Source organism: Procambarus clarkii, chromosome 4 (genome assembly GCF_040958095.1).
Source record: "Procambarus clarkii isolate CNS0578487 chromosome 4, FALCON_Pclarkii_2.0, whole genome shotgun sequence".
Lineage (NCBI taxonomy): Eukaryota > Metazoa > Arthropoda > Malacostraca > Decapoda > Cambaridae > Procambarus > Procambarus clarkii.
The window spans coordinates 18,646,071-18,668,570 of NC_091153.1; the positions used below are offsets into that span (position 1 = coordinate 18,646,071).

The 22,500-nt window shown below is 40.6% G+C and overlaps 1 protein-coding gene across 11 annotated transcripts in view; it reads left to right on the top strand.

Moving 5' to 3' along the window:
- LOC123751090 (uncharacterized) overlaps positions 1-22,500 on the top strand; it is a 270,496-nt gene that overhangs the window by 58,421 nt on the left and 189,575 nt on the right. For 4 of the 11 annotated variants that reach the window (XR_011229898.1, XR_011229901.1, XR_011229899.1 and 1 more), the window contains 2 exons: positions 696-812; positions 5,119-5,426. The exons of 4 other annotated variants lie outside the window; for them this stretch is intronic. The gene's annotated coding sequence lies outside the window, so the exon portion shown is untranslated. Of the gene's footprint in view, positions 138-303; positions 526-695; positions 813-5,118; positions 5,427-22,500 lie in introns of those variants that run through there. 3 more of the 11 variants (XR_011229902.1, XR_011229903.1, XR_011229904.1) reach the window with 2 other exon arrangements.

A 22,500-nucleotide genomic window follows, 5' to 3' on the forward strand; every position in this document is an offset into this window, starting at 1 on the left:
GTTTACACTATCCAAGGCCTTTCTTAGATCAATTGAGAAGTCTCTCAAGGTTGATCTCAAGGGCTGTTTAGATTATATCAAGCAAACTAATAATGGCAGCATTAATATTCTTTTGGAAACGGAAGCCAAACAAACAGGTACTTTGTATTCATGTTGAATTTTACAAAGTAGGAAGAAAGATGTTTGTTAAAAAAAAAATCTAATATTTTTGAAGGTATAATTAGATTTGATATTTTTCTTTAATTGTTTATGTCTGCTGTCTCGCCTCCTTTATAAAATGGTATCATTCTTGCTTTTTTTAAGGATATCAAGAAAAGTAAGGCACTCCAGAGATTTGTTGATTCCTTCCTAGTGTTGCCTAGCCCAGCCCAGCCTAGACAAGGCAGGCTGGGCATCCTAGCCTCACGCAGCCTAGCCCCCACCTATCATAGTACATGTAGCATCCTAGTCCATCCTAAGTGATCATTACCTTACTGGCTGTGTTTTCTCTTCAGCCCTGAATGTAATGTGGTGGAACATAAGCAGGTACATATCAGGTCTTAGAGAATCTGTACTTCATACATTTTTTAATAATGTCTCACAAATTTTTAAATAATTAAAAAAAATTGTATAATAACTTCATATTATTCTTGCAATTTATTTTTGCACTTTTTTTATACAAAATTTACATTTTAAAAGATTACTTCTATTTTTAGATTGATGACTTGAAGACTACAGTGCCATTCACAGCAAATCATGGTCTTAAAATATCTCCTAGCAATGACGAGACAAGTTTTCAGAGAGATCAAATTTTCGCTAAGCAGTAGTCACAGGTAAATATATATTATATATATAATATTATATATATAAAATTAACTACTTCATTGCTCAAAGCACCTTTAGGCATTCTGAGAGTTGTGCTATTTTATTAATTAATTAATTAGGCTGTATTTTAATGTTTTGTAATGTTTTCATTACTTTTTTTGTTTTGAAATATAAATAGTTGAGTTTTGAAACATTTTGACATTAACTATACCTGAATATTTATAAACAAAAAAATACCAGAACTATGTCTTTGGCAATTGCACTAAGAAGTTTTTGCCAAAATCAGGTGCTCAGTGCAGTAGTTAAAAACTTAAAAGGGGTACCACCTCTGGTGCAAGATTAGGGACCCATAGCCTCAGAGAAGAAAATAAAGAGTACTCGGAGAAGACCTTGAATAATAGGCAGGCTGTTTGTGTGTGTTTCGACGGTAAGCTTGCTGACACCATATATAATTACCTAAGTGTAGTTACAGGATTAGAGCTATTCTCGTGGTGTCCCATCTACCCAGCACTCTTTGTCACATAATGCTTTGAAACTACTGACGGTCTTGGCCGCCACCACCTTCTCACTTAACTTGTTCCAACCGTGTACCACTCTGTATGCGAAAGGAAATTTTTGTATATTTCTTTGGCATCTTTGTTTACTTAGTTTAAATCTATGACCTTTTGTTCTTGAAGTTCCAGGTCTCGGGAAATCTTCCCTATCGATTTTATCAATTCCTGTTTCTATTTTGTAAATAGTGATCATATCGCCTCTTTTTGTTGTCTTCTAGTTTTGGCATATTTAATGCCTCTGACTTCTACACGTAGCTCTTGCCCTTCAGTTCTGGGAGCCACTTAGTAGCATGTCTTTGCACCTTTTCCAGTTTGTTGATGTGCTTCTTAAGATATCGGCACCACACAACCGCTGCATATTCTAGCCTTGGCCAAACAAAACTCGTGAACAATTTCTTTAGTATTTCGCCATCCATGAATTTAAACGAAATTCTGAAATTAGAAAGCGTGGCATAGGCTCCTCACACAACGTTCTTTTTGTGGTCCTCAAGTGATAGTTTTCTATTTAGAATCAACCCTAGACCTCTTTCTTTATCAGATTTATATAAAGATTTCTCACATAATTTATAGGTTGTGTGGGATCTATGTTCTATTCCACATTCCATAACATGGCATTTATTCACATTAAATTCCATTTGCCAAGTGGTGCTAACTATATACTTATTTTGTCCAGGTCTTCTTGAAGGGCATGACAATCATCTGAATTTCTTATCCATCCCATTAACTTAGCATCATCAGCAAACATGTTTATATAATTCTGTATTCCAACTGGGAGATCATTTATGTAGACATTGAACATTACTGGTGCATGTACTGTGGTACTCCACTTGTGACACTTCTCCAGTCCGATTGCCTCTGATTACTGCCTTCATTTTTCTATCAGTCAGAAAATTTTTCATCCATGTTAGAAGCTTACCTGTCACCCCTCCAAAATTTTCTAGTTTCCAGAACAACCTCTTATGTGGAACTTTGTCGAAAGCCTTTTTTTATGTCTAGATAGATGCAGTCAACCCAACTACCTTTTTCCTTTAAAATCTCTGTGGCTCAATCATAGAAACTGAGTAAATTCGATACACAGGATCTTCCAGATCGAAAACAATATTGTCTGTGTTATATTATATAATTTCTCTCCAGGTGTTCTACCCAATTAGTTTTTATTATTTTTTTTCAATCTTTTCACTGTTACACTTGTCAATGATTCAGGTCTATAATTGAGTGGGGGGGGGGGGGGTCTTCCCTGTTGCCACTTTTGTAGATTGGAGCTATGTTAACCTTTTTCCACATATTTGCTATGACTCCTGTACATAGGGATGCCTGAAAGATCAGGTGAAGTGGAAGGCAGAGCTCAGATGCACATTCTCTCAGAACCCATGGTGAAACTCCATCTGGACCAACTGCTTTGTTCTTACTTAGCTCCTTTAGCATATTTCCCACTTCATCTCTAGACACCTCTATATGCTCTATGATGTTCTCTGAAATTCTTATTGTGTCTGGTTCTCTGAAGATTTCATTTTGTATAAACACACTTTGGAACTTTTCGTTTAATGTTTCACACATTTCATTATCATTTTCTGTGAATCTGTTTCCTATTTTCAACCTCTGGATATTATCCTTTACCTGCAATTTGTTGTTTATGAATTTGTAGAATAGGCCCAGTTCTGTTTTACATTTATCCATTATCCCTTTTTAAAAATTTCTTTCTGCCTCTCCCCTTACTTGTGTATAGTTGTTCTCGCATCTTTGTATCGCTGGTATGTTTGGGGGTTTGGCTTCTTCCTATATTGATACCTGCTTGATGGGGTTCTGCTCTTCTACTCCCCAAGCCCGGCCCGAGGCCAGGCTCGACTTGTGAGAGTTTGGTCCACCAGGCTGTTGCTTGGAGCGGCCCGCAGGGCCACATACCCACCACAGCCAGGATGATCCGGAACTTCTCTTAGAAAACAGTCCAGTTTTCTCTTGAAGTTGTCCACCGTTGTTCCGGCAATATTTCTTATAGTCGCTGGGAGGACGTTGAACAACCGCGGACCTCTGATGTTTATACAGTGCTCTCTGATTGTGCCTATGGCACCTCTGCTCTTCACTGGTTTAATCTTGCATTTTTTTCTATATCGTTCACTCCAGTACGTTGTTATTTTACTGTGTAGATTTGGGACCTGGCCCTCCAGTATCTTCCATGTGTATATTATTTGGTATCTCTCTCGTCTCCTTTCTAGAGAGTACATTTGGAGAGCTTTGAGACGATCCCAATAATTTAGGTGTTTTATCTCGTCTATGCGTGCCGTATATGTTCTCTGTATTCCCTCCATTTCAGCAATCTCTCCTGCTCTGAAGGGGGAAGTGAATACTGAGCAGTACTCGAGCCGGGACAACATAAGTGACTTTAAGAGTACAACCATTGTGATGGGATCCCTGGATTTGAAAGTTCTCATAATCCATCCGATCATTTTTCTGGCTGACGCAATATTTGCTTCGTTATGCTCCCTAAACGTTAGATCGTCGGACATCATTATTCCCAAATCCTTGACATGCTGTTTTTCTACTATGGGAAGATTCGATTGTGTTTTGTACCCTGTATTATGTTTCAGATCCTCATTTTTGCCGTACCTGAGTACCTGAAATTTATCATTGTTAAACATCATGTTATTTTCTGCTGCCCAATCGAAAACTTTGTTGACACCTGCTTGTAGTTTTTCAATGTCTTTCATTCCATTTTTGTGTCTTTTGGTCTGTGGCCCTCTTTCAATTTCTGTTGAACCAATTCTGTTTTCTGGCCCTGCATCTCTGTTTTGGTATGAATGTTTGTGTGCCTTCATTGTATATTTTGCAAAATTTGGCATACGTTTAATTTACTTTCCTGTCTAGCAACAAGTCTGCCTAATTACTTATTAAAAAAATTTTGAAGTTCCCCATAGTGACCTCTCTCTCTTGAAATCAAGTTTAGCAACTGTTTCAATGTCCCTATTTTCTGTGAGTGTTTGTTTGGAGGCTAAGCTTGCTGATGCCATGTGTGTGTGTGTTTGGAGGCTAAGCTTGCTGATACCATGTGTGTGTGTGTTTGGAGGCTAAGCTTGCTGATACCATGTGTGTGTGTGTTTGGAGGCTAAGCTTGCTGATACCATGTGTGTGTGTGTTTGGAGGCTAAGCTTGCTGATTGGATAAAATGTCTGTCGGGCTGACTGGTAAAAGGAGTAGTGTTAGCTACCTGTGAGATATGTAGTAACATGTGTCTGGGTCTTTGGAATTTTTCTGCCAAGGTTTGCACAAATTCATGAAAAGAAGCTATTGAAATCAGTTGCAATATCTAAGTCTGTTGCAAGTGTGTATCCATCTTTGGAGAGTTTTATCTGCTTGGTATGTGATTGTTGTTTAGACCCTAGGATGTTAGAGATGGGTGATGATAGAGATGTAATGTTCATATTTCCTTTTGCTTCTTTAAATTCATTCTCATAAAAGGAAGCTTTGGCTCTTTGTATTATTTTGGTAATCATTGATGAGTATCTCTTAACTTCTTGTTTTGTAACTAGGGAAATTCTATTTTTATTTTTTTCATATTCGTCTTGTTAATTGTTTCAAGTACAGTATGCAACTTGTGGGCCAGGGGTTGTTTAATCTTTTGGCAGTTAGTTACTTAGTGAGGAGAGGACTCAAGATGGCTCAAAATGCTCAGAATACTCTCACAAATTTATATCAATGTAATATTTTGGAATCTTATAAAACAAAAATTGTATGACTAAAAATTCTCCTTCTTTCCCATCAACAGGTCTTCCTCACTGGGCTTGCTCGGCTTTTGTGTTACTCTGAGGGTGCCATCATCGTTTACCCTTCAAGACTGACTCATGCTGGCATTGCGTTTGTGGACTTCCCTTCACAGTAAACAGTCCTTCTCCATATGGTGATTGTCCAGGGCAAGCATGGTGTGACTGCCATCTTGGAGAAGCAGGGTCTTTTAATATGAAGAATCTTCCGTCTTCTCTACTTACGCCAGCTTGTGCCAGCCTTGCATTCTTGTTACTTCATGGCCCTTGGGCCTTTTTTATTTATTTTACCTAATAAAATTTTTTATTAACACCCGTGTTTCACAAGAGATCCTTAACATTTTAAGCACCAATTGTATTGACTAATGTACGTCTTGTAACCTTTAAGACATAGATAGACAAGACATAGATAGACAAGACATAGATAAATGAGTGAATAATACTGAGTGACTAGGTTAGGGCGAGGAACATAGTACAGTGTCTGACTTTGGAAGAATGCTTACTGTTTTAGATACCTTATTGCTATGATCATAATCGTATGGGTTAAAAAGCATTTGTTGTCACTCCTACATTGTGGCTTGTTGAGCTTGAAACCTTTGCTCCTTGTTCGTGTTACATCTGACCTTTTGAAGAAACTGTATGAATCAATATCCCCCAAATTGTTCAGTATTTTAAAGGTTTCGCTCTATTACTCTCTCATTTGCATATAGATTAGATATAGATTTAGATTAGATTTTTTATTCAGGTAAAGGTACATACATTGCAGATGAGTTACAAAGGAAAAGACAATGGCTAGAGCTCACTAGCTCTATTGGAAGAGAAACGTCTGCAAGACAAGTGTGGGCAAAAATTCAGATAGCTAAGGGGAGCAGAGCCCAGCCTGCGGCTCACAACGACCCCCCAGGGTAAGGCTGAAGAACTAATTCACAAGTGGAGTGATGCAGCATCATCCTCCTTCCTCCCTGCAGAAGTAAGCAGGGAACAGCTCCTCCGACATAATGACAGAAGGATTAGGATAACAAGAGCACAATCTAGTGATGACGAGTACGGAGAACCAATCACAGCCAAGGAAGTAAAGGGGGCTATGAAAAAGGGTAAAAGTACAGCACCTGGTAAAGATGGCGTCACGTACGACATACTTAATGTACTGTGTGAAGTGTCTGGCAATCCACTACTCCACCTGTTTAACAAGTCATTCCTATGTGGAGTGTTGCCCACACAATGGAAACATGCAATAATGGTCCCAATACCGAAACCCAATGACCCTGGCAATTACAGACCTATCAGTCTCATGCAATGCACTTGGAAGATGCTTGAAAGGATCATCCTAAACCGACTATTGCACAAAATAGGCAGGTTAGGGGGAGGGGGTCAATGGATTTGTCAAAGGACGGAGCACAGCAAACTGTATAGTTAATTACCTAGCTAATGATACAGCTAAGTACTCCCAATAAACTCGCTCCTCGGGGCAAAATTTTAAAATTTAAAATACAATACCTAAAGCCACTAATAAGCATAGCGTTTCGGGCAAATATATACGAAGTAAAACCCAAACAAAGAACTGACTCCGTAGGACCCATAAAAGATGAGACTAACAATGTTAAGTTGTATGATAAAAGGGCGGCAAACACTCTCAATGAATACCTAACATCAGTGTTCACACTAGAAAGTTTGAATGACATCCCATCACCAAAACAAATGTTTGTCGGAGGTAAGGAGAATGAATTAAGAGAAATACCAATTACACGCGACACAATCAGGAAGAGCATTGACAAACTAAAAGACTCAAAAGCCCAAAGTGTAAATGGATTTAAGTCCCAAGTCGTAAAGGAACTGGCAAATTAATTTGGTGGTTGTAGGTAGGAGCTGTCTCGTATGGGCCTGTGGGCCTTCTGCAGTTGCCTTTGTTCTTGTGTTCTTGTGTTCTTATGTTGAGTAGCAACATTTGCAAATTTGCAGATGATACAAAAATAGGTAGGGAAATTAACACGGAAGAAGACTCACTATCACTTCAAGTTGATCTAAATAGGGTTTTGAAATGGTCAAAAGATTGACAGATGCAGTTTAATGCTGATAAATGTAACGTTTTGAGACTAGGTAATGATGATAGTTACAAGATACGAGCTAGATGGTGTTGAGTTTGCGAAGTCGGATTATGAAAGGGATCTGGGAGTTATGATTAGTAAGAATTTAAAACAAAAGGATCAATGCATGAATGCTCGTAATAAGGCAAATAGGACACTGGGATTTATTAATCGAAGTGTTAGTAACAAGATACCTGGTGTGGTTCTTCAGCTATATCTTGCTTTGGTTAGGCCCCATTTACATTATGCAGTTCAGTTTTGGTCGCCATATTATAGAATGGATATAAATTCACTTGAACGTGTCTAGAGTAGGATGATTAAGTTAATTCCCCAAATTAGAAATCTTTTATATGGAGGAAGATTAACAAAGCTTAAATTGCATTCACTGGAAAGGCGAAGAGTTAGGGGTGATATGATAGAGGTTTACAAGTGGATGAATGGACATAACAAAGGGATATTAGTAGGGTATTAAAAGTATCAACACAAGACAGAACACAAAACAATGGGTATAAATTGGATAAGTTTAGATTTAGGAAAGACGTGGGTAAATACTGGTTTGGTAACATGGTTGTTGATTTGTGGAACCAATTACCGCGTAACGTGGTGGAGGTGGGGTCCCTTGATTGTTTCAAGCGTGGGTTGGACATGTATATGAGTGGGTTTGGGTAGTTATAGATAGGAGCTGCCTCGTATGGGCCAATAGGCCTTCTGCAGTTACCTTTATTCTTATGCTCTTAATTCACTATGCTTGCCAGTGAAACTCCTTTTCAGAAAATCCCTGGACCATGGAATAGTTCCCCTAGTAATAGTTGAGGGTGATGTAGTGATCGAGTAATCCTTATACTCCATTATCTCATCATCTTAATGGCATAACTAATTACACAAGCATTAATCCTATCCCTATTTACAGGTAACGGTTTTCCACACTTCTATATCTTACTGTGAGGTGTAGTCACCGTACATAAGCAAGCGACTTGAGAATAGCACATTACGGGCTATTCATGCCCGTGCCACCTCTTGGGTGGCTTAATCTTTATAAATCAATCAGAATAGCACACCATTTGGTCCGGGAGCCATCTCCCGTCACGCAGTGTGCAGTTGCGCCTCCACAGATCTCCAGTATCATCTTTTGATACTGGTAATGGCTCAAAAGGGCCACCACTTACGGGGTATTCATGCCCGTGTCACGTCTTGGGTGGCTTAATCTTCATCAATCAATCGAATATCACACATTACAATCTCTAGTCAAGAATGTAGCACTCGGCGCGTACATTTCTAATCGACCCAAGACGCTACTGCCTCGACACAGAGCAGACAGCAGACTACGACCGTTGTTCAGGTCCATGTAAACTACATCTACCTGAAGTCCTTCGTCTGAATAGCCAGTTACCAGTTACAGGAGATACTTTTTCACCCACAGATTTATTAACTCATGGAACCGCCTACCCACCGAAGCGGTACGTGGCAAAACGGTGCTGATTTTCAAAATATACCTGGAAAAGATAATTCCTCCCTACACCTGGGGGGGGTACCTTCGTTAAAGTAGAACGGTATACAGATATAACAAAGAAAATAGATATGAATACTATTACCTTCGATGTTAGTAGTAGTTGTGCAAGTGAGGAGAAAGAAAAAATATTACGGAGTTGGAAGGAAGTTTCTAAGGTACTCTCGTATCTCATGGAATGTGACGGACAGGGCAAAGGTAGTTTTATTATTAATCATGGATGAAAGTAGATTGATAATATTATCTTGAAACGTTAATGGATTAAAAACTAGAGCGGTGGATGTACACTATTATACTCTTAGAAAGAATATTAACATAGTAGCACTCCAGGAAACTGGGGATAGGGATGGTAACATTCTGAACATGAAGATGAACATGTTGAACATGAAGATGTTCAACTGCTGGGCGAGCCCTCTCCTACTCATCTGAGGGGAAGGAGATTAGATTATGCTTGTTTGATAAATGCTGAGGGCATAGAGGAGAATTGTCTTACTGTGGATGAAATGCTAAGGGATAATTTTGCATTACAAATACAGCTTAAACTAAATAAAAAGCATGCCCGCCTTCAGAGGAAAAGGTTAAAGTTTAATAAGGGAGAATAAGTCTTGTTGGTCATATTAAGTCTTGGTATGATACTTATAAGCCAGTTTCGGCAGAAGCATTTTATTAAGATTTAATTAAGGAGGTAGATGTATTTAATGCAACATTGAACCGGAAAACATCTGGTATAGAAAAGCATCCCCCCAGAAAAGTGTGGAGAGAAGAGAAAGGAAATTAGGAGCAAGTATTGGCAGGAGTTTGCAGGGAAAGTTAGGAGTAACATAAACTTGAAGGAAATCTGGCAAGACATAAATGAAATAAGGGGTAAAAACATAATTTTGTTGCACATCCTGACCCGTAAGGAATTGCAAAAGGTCTCGTAAATAAATGGGCGGAAGCTGCCAAAATTAGTTCATTTAATTACCCGCTGTAACGAGAGAGTCGTTAGATTCTTGGAAAGATCTAAGAAAGGATTTTATACTTACAGCAGGTAACAGTGGTAATGTCACTTGCACAGGTATTACCAGAGAAGAACTAATAACGGCGATTAAAGTTGGGAAATCTACCGCCCCTGGGGAGGATGGAGTAACTTATGAAATACTTAATGAACTTGCCATTATGACGAAAAGCCCGCTGTTAGACCTCTTTAATATTAGTTATAAAGAGGGCAGAATTCCCAGTAAATTTAAAAAAATATGATCATCCTTATCTCTAAAGCCAATGGAGAGTACAGACCTGTGTCTTTAACCTCATGTTTTTGTAAAATGATGGAGAGGATCATTATAAATAAACTTTTGTATATAATAGGTGATCAGCTGTCTAGTAATTTGTTCGGGTTCCTCAGAGGAAAAAGTACCTCTGACTGTATTATTAAATGTCTAGCTAATGGTAATGATTATTATAGAATTTTTATTGATTTACAAGGAGCTTTTGATAAAGCCAACAAAGAGGTTATTTTATATGAATTAGCTGGTCTTGGTGTTGAAGGGAGATTATTGCGCTGGATAGGGGATTATCTTCAGGAAAGGAAGGCTCAAGTGTGGTATCAAGGTAGTATGGTTCAAGGTTCAAGGTATCAAGGTCAAGAACTCGGCACACCTCAGGGAGGAGTGTTGAGTCTCACCCTTTTTAATGTACTAATGAATAAGATAGCATCTGAGAAATACTCAAATTGGGTAACTCCAATCATATTTGCCTATGATATTTTGTTTCAGGGCAAAGATATTTCAAACGTTCAAACAGTGTTGGACAATTTCGGAAACCTGTGTCACCACATGGGACTGGTGGGTAATGAAGACAAAACTAAAGTTTGAATGTAGAAGTCGGAGGCCCATTATATTGAAAATAAACGGTAAAAATATAGAGAGTTAATATATATAAATATTTAGGCATATATGTTGGATATACCCATGAGAGTTTGGAAACTGAGATGAACAGACTGTTGGGTCAATGTCGGAAGAGATTACAACCTCTGAAGGCCTTGGCATGCTGTGGAAAGGAGTGGGAGTCCCTGTGCTATGAATGATGTAATTGAGTACTGTAAGATTTCTTATTGATTATGCTGCACCTGTCATTTCTTGTTTTGGTAAAGGTAGGATGGGCAAGTTGGAGAAGATACAAAATGAAGCCATGAGAATTATCTTAGGATGCCCAAGAAATCACAGTACAAAACAACACCTCCAGAAAAACAAAACATACAACAAGAGGCATAGCAGGAAACAGAACAGTGCAAACACAATACTGTCCAAACACGTACAACAGGTAAAGCAACATAAAATCAATACATTAATAAAAAAACAACACCAAGCCATCCGCCCCGTAAACAAAAGGCGAGGCCAAAATAAACAATAACAATAAACACGCACACCTGAAAACAAAACAGGCATAAACACAACCACTAGCCTGAAGGACCAAGAATGCAACAACAAAGTACATCAAGAAACAAACAAATCAATACACAACCATACAAAGTCACTAAACACCGGCCTGAAGGGCCGACATCAAAAACACAAGAAAACAAAAGAAAAATACAACAAAACATCACAACACCACACCAAACACACAGCAAGCACACAGACTACGAAAAGATCTCATACTTGTCCGGCCACTCTTCCGCCGGGAAGCGAATACAGTACGCCTCCCAAAGTAACATAATATCCTCCGAAACATGGTCACTATTGAGCGTACGAGGATCGGGCATTAACTCTGGCACACCTACAATAAAACACTTAGCCCGACGAATCCAGATGGTAGAAGGGCACCCCGGATCAGGACACACACGGTCAACAATTTCAAAATTCAACGGATGGTCAGCATCAATCGCCACTCCGGAGGCCAAGATGAGAGGGAGAGGCACCTTCCCATGAGGCCGGGCAATGGGCAGCACACTGGGAGCCTCCTCAGCTGCCTCACAGGGCCCCTCGTCAACCACCGAACATTGTACCTGCAGGTACCCCCCACGCTTGGCATCCTTTTTCAGCACCAGCTTGATGCCTCGGCTCGCACCAGGATCCACACCATCCACGCCTGTAGGAGCAACCACCTCCCATTGCGGAGAACCTTCTGCAGGAGAAAGAACAGGAGGTAAATTAGACGCACAACCATCGTCAACAGCAGACACATGGACATCAGCCACCACCAGCATCGTAGAGCACGAAGCACCCGGAATCGCCACACCATCTCCCGAAGCACCACCCGCGTCGGAGTCCTCCATATCAGCCCAAGCAGTAGAAGAGTGCCTAGAACGCTTGGGCACTGGCCGCACATCCTCACAGCCGGAGGCGGACCCAGAACCACGGCCCTCAGGAACCGGGCGAACCAACGCCCGTCGCAGTACTGCAGCAGCCTCAACCACATGGGGAACCGGGCCGCACACAACAGGATGCTCCGCAGCCCCCCCAACACCCAGCACAGCCGGAACACCTGGCGAGGGTGCAGGAACAGGCGCAGCAGCAGGAGTCGAGGAAGACGCAGATGCACTCGGCTGAGGGACAACAAGCACCGGGGGCATGTCGGGTGACGTAGGAGGGGCCGCATCAGCAGCGACTGGGACCTGCTCCACTTCATCCCCGGAATCCACGCCCTGAGGGAGCGGCGGGAAATCCTCCTCCCGGAATAAGTTAACGGGTGCAGCAGGGGTCTCAGAGCACCCGGCAGCCTGATGCCCCAACTGGCCACACCGGAAACAAGTACGGGGCTGCCGGGCATAATACACCCGAACGTAGTAGCCCAGCAGCCGGACAGAAGATGGGATATCCGACCGTAGGCGCATACCTAATGGACGGACGTTCGTCTGCTTCCCAGCATACTTCCCCGAGAACAGCTTGTTCACCCGCACACTGATGACCACACCTTACCTCCCGAAGAAGCGCCGGAGAAGGTCTTCAGGGAACTCCAGGGGCGCACCGTGCACACTGACATATGTCAGGGCACCACTTCGGTCCGAGATCGTAACGGAGCCGGCGCCATCCGGCAACTGCAATGAACGCCCCTCGTTCCGCCGAAGGAATTCCCGATACTCCTCCTCCCCCACGAACTTGACAATCACCCGGTGGGCCGTTACAAGCTCAACGCCATACACAGCTTCTACCGGGACACGAAGCATGTCGCACATAACTAACTCAATGGCCGGATAACCAGCCTTACACGAGAATTCCAGGCCCACGGAATTTACCCGCAACACAGGAGGAATGGCCAGGCCCCCATATCAAAACGGCCACGTCAGCACGCAGCCAGGCAGGCAACAACACTGGACAGGGAGGGTAAGAGACCCCCACACCCCCTGCCGGCGAAAACTGCAACCTCCCCAAACTGCCGGAGTGTTCAGACGACACGTCTTCACCCTACGGCTGCTCAGGTGGAACCTAGTCTACTTTACTTTATCTTATAAAGGATTTACTTATAAAGGATCTACTTTACATCCAGTCAGCTTCAATTAAGCAGTTCAACTCCAGAAAAAAGAAGTAATGGAAAATGGAGTCGTGTCTTGGAAAATGTCACCATATAGAAAATGGATCAATTGGAAATATGGGACTGATCTCAGAGAAATAGTAGAAACAGATGGAAAGATAAATTGCCTTATTAAATGTGTGGAAACAGTTACATTATTTGACAGTTCTATTCATGCTAATACTAATAATGTTGTTGATAAGAGTGTGAAATATGAACTGAAACCAAGTGATATAAATGAGATAGTACTCAGATAGTACTGAGAATGTAATGCGATTGTGTTGTATTGTGATTTTGTGCTGTGTTTTTGATTAAGCACTGTGAAGTGTAGCCTAGTGTTACCGTGTTCTGTTCTGTCTGCGTGATAAGAATTTATGTGATTTTTAATTGTTAATTGAAGAGCCAGTGAAGTTAATTAGTTATTGAAATTAACTGTCAATTGAGGCAGTGTAATTAAAGTAATCAAGTGAAGTGAAATATTCTTGGTTGGCAAGATGTCTTAAGTGACAGCGTTGAGTCAGCGAAATTTGTTCTTGATTAATTATGTCTGCTTGACAGTTTTAATGGAATTTCTCACTGATTGTTTAAATGTCTTTGTGACAGTAATTACTGTGGGACAATTACTGCTTTGGTTGTTGGACTGAGTGACAGATTGTAATTAATGTAAATTACCTTTGGGTGTTGATCGTCTGGAGGTAATTAATTAATGAAATTAACTAAATTGTTGTTTTTATTAAATCGATTGGGAATCAATTGTTCTGGTCTGTTTGATAGAACGATAAAGTAATTACTGTTCTTTTGATTGTCATCCTTAGAGACGTGTGTTACCGTAATTTGTGAGTGTTACAGGAGACTGTCTCAGTGACCGGTGTTCTGATCATCATGGGGGTTGAGGGTTGTTATACAATGAAACTTGGTTATTAGAACTAACCTGATACTTGCTTACCGTCGAACAGAGACCCCAACCATTTCCTGACAGAACAAACAGCCGACCGTGGTAGCCACACTCGCGCTACCGTCGATAGACAGTAATGGACACTGGAGTACTTGCAATTCTTTGGGAGATCACCTGGGTAAGCGTCTGATTCTGGGAGGGAGGGTTCAGCCGCACCTCTATTTCCGGGGGTATGGCGCACATTTATACTCCTCCTCCGGTGCGATGTTCTCTCACTAACGTTTCTCACACAAAATTTGCAGTTCTCCCACACAAACGTGTCAGTTTTCCCACACAAACCTACAAATCCATCATTATCATGACATAATAAATGTTTTCCTAATAAAACATAATTAAATGTATTCACAGAAAATATACTCCACCCAACATCTCTTTAAACACTATGGCGTCGCCGCGAGGTGGGTCCTCCCCTATCATGGGCGGGTCCACCTGGGAACATGTCTTGACAAGTTGCTTGGGCCTCCCTCCATCACTGGGTCTGCTGCCCCTCAGTCGCTCACCAGACACGAGAGTGAGGGTGCGCTGCTATCGCCTCCAGCATGTCCACCCAACTTAAATTTCCTATTTCAGTTCAATGCCTCAATAAAATTTCTACCCTATATATTAATATGTTCATTATGATCGCTGGACACACGATCAAACACCGTTAGCTAATCTAACAAACTATTAAATAGGCTTACTGGAGGGATCTATGACGTAGGGGCGTGCTCAGGCCCTGGTCCGCAACAATGGGGCTCACACAGGCCGCCCACAAAATCACTGTAGGACAGCTTCCCAAGGCTTCTTCAAGTCCTGTCTTGAGTACACTGAGTCGCCCAGCAGGCTCCACAACAGAAGGCCTGCTTGTTTCCTTCCTCCTGAAGAAGCAACACAATTAGAGTTTCACAAAGGCACGACTGACACACATTTCCAGGTCGCCTCTAATGCACAAAGTCCCCAACAGTTTCCTCACATTTGGAAAGAAGCAGCCTTTGCTCCACCACTAACACAGGGCACTATATTCTTCCTTCTTCCAGGAGAATCAACAAAGTACAACCACCTCTGACGACTTCTGTTGCTCAAGTGAGGTCACGACCTTCTGCTTCATGCCACCAAAGTATCGACATCTCATTTCATATCACTTATTTAAATGCTCATCCTCTGCTCATATTTTAAAATTATTCACTGACGATTATTGTATATTAATATATACATCTTTCCTCTGACCTCTCAATCAGATCCGGAAGGCAGAATAACTCACTGGGGTAAACTCGTTCCACACAGTCTACATTGGGTCATAACACCAGTCTTGCTGTGTTTGCTTTGTTGTTAATTGTTTTGATTTGTGTCTTGAGTCTAAGTGAGCACCCGTTTGTTCAGTCTACTTCATTATACCAGCCAAATGCATTATGGACAGGATTCCGTACTTTACTGCTATTTGAATAGCTGTCATTAGTTTTGACTTAGGACAATTAATATAACGTTAAATGGTTGTGCTTTGTATTAGTATTAGGTCCTGTAATAAATTGTTGTTGTTAATGAAAGCAGTGTCTTTATATCAATACCGTTCAACAGTATTTACCACTCTACTTATGCTACAAAAACTAGACTAATTTTTGCATTTAATGAAGGCCTGTTTCTGGACTCGAACCTGATTCATAGCCACACACACCAAATATAAATTTGGTGTGAGATCCCAATTGTTACCCTTAAAATTGCCCATGCAACTGAGGAGCTAAACGACTTAGTGGAGAGGTGTCCCAAGGAAGTGGACATCGACGGTTGCTCTTGTCATTTTATTTTTCAGTTTTAAAGTAAAATGTTCACGTCTGACACTCAACGTGTTGGCTTGTGCAGGCCTATCTGTCTGAGCATCACTAGTGAATTAATGCAAAAAATAAGAAAATCTCACACTATTACGAGGATCTAAAATTTTACGGGTAGAGTCATGGAAAAGATGATCTATTTCTCAAGAGTTCTCCCTAAGTTCAGAAAAGGACGGTTTACACCCATTATGTTCCAATATCCTAATACTAAAGTTGCTTTTGGAAATACTTACATAACTAGCATTATGACATACACATGAATAGACCCTCTCCATCTCTCTCTCTCTCTCTCCTTTTTAAAACAAAGTCTAGGGTTCATAAAGGCTGTCAAATGACGTTCCTAGTGAAACTTCATGCAAGAGCTGTTATCATAATCTAAGCTCATCTGAAGTCTGTTTCTAGAAACTCATTTATTTCATGAGAACATACTTTTAATCTATCACATAGGGAACTATCATATAAGGAACCTGGTGAAACTGCAAGCAAGAGCTGTAATCGTTCATCAGCTAAGTTGAAACCTACTCCTAGAGGCCCTTTAATTTCATGTGCCTAGTTATATGCATTAATAGGAGTAGCCTTTATTCATTAACAACATAAGGTAACAATCATATAAGGAGCAGGATGAGTCTGTAGCCAACTGTGTGCCAGAGCCTTCATGTGATCTGTTGACCTGATCTCCTGTGTATCAATCTGTTGAGCGAACAAATCCCAGATGCGAGTCAGCCTACATAACAGTAAGACCACCAACGTCACGACGGTGTTGCAGGCTCTGATGTTCAGACCGTTCCCACCAGACTTGGTCAAGACTAGAGATGAGCCTTTCTGCACGGCTCTCCACTTTGTCCAAAAGTCTGATGAATGGTGGGGAGTTGACGATCCAGGAAAGGGGTGCGATGATGTACTGCTTGTTAGATGAGAGCGAAATTGTGCTTCATGTAAGGTTTTGCAGCTGTCAAGGTGTGAAATGCACCGTAGGGCTGTAAGTATCCTGACTGACGTTTGGGCTAAGTTAAGCACGTTACTCTTCATTATCTCTGAAGAGTCAAACTTCACTCCCAATATATCAATTTCATCTGTGAACTCTAGGGATTTGCTATCCAATTGAAAGTCTGTCCGATTTGCAATGTACAATCTAGTTATCATCATTGTTTGTGTTTACTCAGCCGTAAATGCGATCTGCCATCTCCTACCCTAGGTAGAAATCACTGAAAGTTGATGATTGATGAGTCTTGCAGCGGGTGGCATTTCTTCTTTTCAGTATGTAAAGGTTTGAGTGCAGTCATTAGCATAGGCTTGAGCTTCTGGAATGAGATGAAGTAGATCGTTGAAATAGACGATCTTGTTCTTGTCTTGTCCTTACTAAGTAAGGACAAGACAAGAACATATCGATGCCAACACAGAAGACAATGTCCAACATAACAGGCCAATTACACTGGATTAATCTTTGTGTTTAGATAGGAGATGCCTCGTATGGGCCAATAAGCCTTCTGCAGCCCCTATGTTTATCCCTTATGTATCCCCCCATGTTTTCACCTTCATTGTATTATCACCTGACCTAATGCGGGTATAAAATCAACTAGTATTGTAAGATCTGTTCACTTGAGAATGAACCATGGAGGTTCGAAACGTCGTGCAAATTATACAAATAAGTGTAATACACTCTATAGTAAATCACTTCTTTTCTTCACCTTAAAAGTAAGAAAATGAGTTTTGGAGAACTCCTATTTCAATTAAGCCCTGATGCTAAGAAAATAGTTAGAGGGATAGAAGCCCTAAACCAGAAAATAATAAATACAGAATATGCGGTCATATTCAATGAAACATGTTTGAAAGAAAACCTGCTGCCAGTATACACAAATATATATATATATATATATATATATATATATATATATATATATATATATATATATATATATATATATATATATATATATATATATATAAATATATATATATAAATAACACAAATTTTCTCAATATTTCTTACGTTTCTTTTCACTGTCGACGGTAATTGAAAAATCAATTCTCCAAAATTCATTTTTATTTCTAGTCTGACTCGACACTTGAACACGTTTCGTATTAACTTATTACATTTTCAAAGACAACAGTTTACACACACACATCTATAACCTGTAAACACTAAACAGAGTTCTATGCAATCATTTAAGTTGTTGTTGTTGTTAAAGATTTAGCTACTCAGGACGAAGTGTCCATGTAGCACGGGCTATGGTGAGCCCGTAATTGAGTTTGGTTATACATGATAACCTTATTCCTGTGATATTTGGGTCTAAGTTTAAAATGGAGGAGAGGACTTCTCTTTTTTTCCTGCTTATTTATCGCTTCTGTTTTAGTGCACTGGTTTTAATCTTGTTTTATTAACATTATCTTGGTGGCGGATGTAGATGCAGAATGCTCACTAATGAGTCCCATTCCTCAACAGCTTTTCTAATCATTGTAGTCGCGGTGGAATGTGCATCTATTGCAGCTGCTGTCGTTGGATTAATGTTGAGTTTGATGCGCAGGGGTTCAGTAGCTTCACATTCCAGTAAGTAGTGCAATAGTGGCCCCTCTGCTTCAGTTTCACAGATGTGACACACTTTAACTATTGGGTTCATTACCTCCCAGCAGCACTTGTAACCAAGTCTGAGTTTGTGTATGGCTACTGCAATGTCTCTGGATATCTTTTTTGCCAGGCTTGAAAGAGGAGTAACCAGTGGCTTGTTCGTACCATATCGCAGTGGATCTTCCTTCCGCTACTTTGGCTCTGTGGCGACTTTTGATAGTTGAGAATATTTTCTTCTTAATTTGTGTCGGAAAATCCGACACCATTTAATACAGACAGATAAGAGCTGTGTTGTATAAACAAGTTACCCATAGAAAACATAACTTGTAGTGGAATTACCGTCTAAAGAAAACGGGATATCATCACCACACACTATTATAATTCACCACCTATTATGGTGGGAATTATTCTTAAATACATTAGTCTATGGACTTTACCATCATAAAAACATCTCATATAAATTAACTTAATTATCAATATTAAAGTAGAGTAAATGTGACCCTTCTATCACTTTCTGTCATGTGGACAATGTAGGCCAGGCGTCAGTGAGGGAGGAGGGCAGCCATTGTTGATACTAGACCAGAGGCTCACACGGGAGCAAATTCGGCTCCTGTTAATTTTACTTGGACGTAGTGTTATGGAAACCAAAGGTGTACCATTTTCAACACGCTGTCAACAAATCAAGTTAAGTGTCTATCCGAAACCCGTTTATCATTCATTTATGGCCATTAATGTCAGGATATAGGGTGATCCGGTTAGAGCACGTGGAAGCCTCAAACTAAAGGTAATTAAGCCAGGTCTTCAATGTTCCATGTACAGTATTTTCTCTGATATAGCTTGTCATATATAGGTATCTGGCTTCACAGTTAGCGCCCTTTTGACAGGTCAAGACGAGGAAGCAAGATTTTGTGCACCAGTTACTGGGTGATGGAAGCTACCTCAAAGAGGATAATTTGGTGTCTACACCCTAGTTATACCTGGTGGACTAACCTGCTGTACTATAAGATAAGGAACCTTTTCAATGTATGTAGTTAATACTGTAGTTTGATTGGCTGCATATATATAAATATAAACCCCCCCTAATGTGTAGAGGATCGATTTGTGAGATTGAGATTATTGCAGAAATACAGTCCACTTATCATTATACAAATTGCTATCGAAGTATATAAATTAACGTAAATATAATTTCATATAAATTAAATAAATATAAATCTCACAGGTCGGTTCCCACAATTTGCTCCTTTATCTGTGAGAAACTTGGAGGTTTTTGAACCTGTACAACAGGTAGAGCAGTGGCAGTTTTTGCTAGTGAGTCTGCCTTTTCATTACCATCTATGCCAATGTGACTTGGTATCCAATTTAGGGTGATTGACAGCCCTCTATAATGGGCTTCTTTCCTATATGTTGAATTTCTGTGAGGAGTTGTATATTATCTCTGTGCTGACTGGATAACAATGCCTGGAGCGAAGATTTAGAGTCTGTATGAATGATGACATCATGTAAATTATTCTCAATTGTATAGTTTATTGCCTCCTTCAGGGCATATAATTCTGTTTGCAATGTTGACCACCCACTATTCATGCTCCAGTAAGCTTCATGGTTGGTAGTGTAAACTGCTGCCCCAGCAGAACCTCTTTCTTGATCAACTGATCCGTCTGTGAAGATGTGAGTCGTTGTGGGTCTAGAGATAGTTTCCATTTGTTGCTCTATTACTTCCTTGAGCCTCTGCAGGTCACATGCTGATTTTTTAACTGGTAATCTTTCAATGATTATCTTTAGATTCGATTGTTCCCATGGAGGAGTCTGTCGAAAGTGTTGATATGGTCTATCTTCCCCTTTGTTTTTAATGGTCCATTTCAGGTCCATTTTCTCTAAAATCTTGACCACATAATCCATCCATGAGCTTGTTCTATACCGTAGGTTTTTCTGAAAGGATCTCTGTATGCTGTCTTTGATTGACAGTCTGGCAGTTGTTCCAGTAAGTTTTCTTATTATGGTGGCTATCCTTTCTTTCATCCTGTTTTTTAGTGCTGGTAAATTTGTTTCCATTCTAAGGTTCTCTCTACGCGTCCATATAGGTGCTCCCAGCATTGTTCTCAGAGCATCATTTTGAGACACTTCCAGTTTCTCTCATTGGTTATCACTGAGGGATGTAAGAGCAGGAGCAGCATAGTCGATGAGTGACCTAACTGCTTGAACGTAGTACATTTTGAGTACTGGTAGAGATGCACCATCTCTAAGACTGGTCAGAGAGCGCAAAGCTGAGTTTCTGGCTTTACAGCGTTGCCGAAGATATTCAATTTCCTGAGTGAATTTCAACTGGTTGTCTATTATGACTCCTAGGTATTGAAAAGAGGTAACCCACTCAATTTCTTGTCCTTGTATTGCCAGTCTGATGTTTTGAGTTCTCATTTTAACGGCCATAGCTTTTGTTTTATTGCTGTTTATTTTCACTGCTATGCGTTCCGCTTCCCTGCTGATAATATCTAGGCATTTTTGTGCATGGTTCCTTGCATCTTTGCCATTGATGATGACCACAACGTCGTCTGCATAGTTAAGAAGTTTGGCTTTTGATTGCTTGAGCTTCATGAATTGTTCCATGAGACAGTTGAAGAGGAAGGGGCTTAGTATTCCTCCCTGCGGAGTTCCATTTTCCAGCATCTTTGAGGTCGATGTTTTTCCTTGGAATTTGACTTTAGCTTCTCGGTTAAGCAGGCTTTCTTTGGCAAAAGCAAGAGCGTGTCCTTTGATTTCCTTATCCACAATGCAGCACAGTGTAGCTGGAGCACTGGCTAACTCGAAGGCTTTTTCAAGGTCTAGAAAAATAAGGATTCCAGGTTTGTCATTGATTTTATCCAGGAGGGAGGTAAGGCATTCTGTGGTTCCAACACCTTTTCTGTAAGCAAACATATTTTGGTGTAGTGGATTGGCTTTCCATTCAATTCGATTAAGGGCCATTCTTTCTGCAGTTTTGGCCAGACAGCTTGTAATGATATGGGTCTTGGATTTTCTGGGTCTTTAGGTTTTGGAATGGGAACTATAATTGCACTGTTCCAAGAGAGTCGGGTCGGGTTCTTGTCACCCATACTCTGTTGATGAGATTTAAGAAGGCTTCTTCACCCTTTTCTCCTAGCTTGGTTAGCATGTTGTAAGTGATTTTGTCCTCGCCTGGAGCTGTATTTTTAGTTTTCTTTGTAGCACTTCTGAGTTCTTTCAGATTGAAAGGTTGGTCTAGTTCGTCAGGTAAGGCTAAAGCATCATCTATTTTTTCCATCTTGTTGCTTGAAGTCTTTGTTGGTGAGGAAGTTGAGTGGAACTGGCTCTTGAAGCAAATAGATGTGCTAGCCTTTCTGCTTCTTGCTCTGGATGAACATGGTGCGGCGGAGCAAGAGGCGATTTTCCTTTGGCCTTGTTGATCTGCCTCCAGATGTCTCCCAAGGACGTATGCTGATTTAGCTTGGCACACCACTCGAGCCATTTTTCTTCTCTGATTTTTGCTGTTTCTTCGTGCACATGATCTCGGACAGCTCTAAGAAGTCCTAGATTAGCTTCGGTTCTATCTTTTCTGAAATTCTTTCATGCACGATTTAGTCTGTTATGTAGCTCTTTGATCCTATCACAGTAATATCAATGGTCCTTGTGTTGTTGGGTGAATGTTTTCCTCTTGGGGATGGCGTGATTTGCTGCTCTATGTATTGCATTTACTAAATCTTTTTCCATTTCTTCGGTGTTGTCAGGAGGAGTGTAGTTTTGGTGCCAAGTTTCGAGAGCTTCCTGAAACTTCGTCCAATCTGCCTTGATGAAGTCCCATCCGGGCTCGGGAGCTGGAGGTCTAGGTGGTAGTGCTATATTAATAACTGTTTTTGTAGCAAAGTGGTCACTAGTCTGAACATGATCCACTGACCAATGATACAACTCATAAATACTGGTGGAAACAAACGTGAGATCCAGCTTTCCCCCACCAGTATGGGTTGGTTCCGTC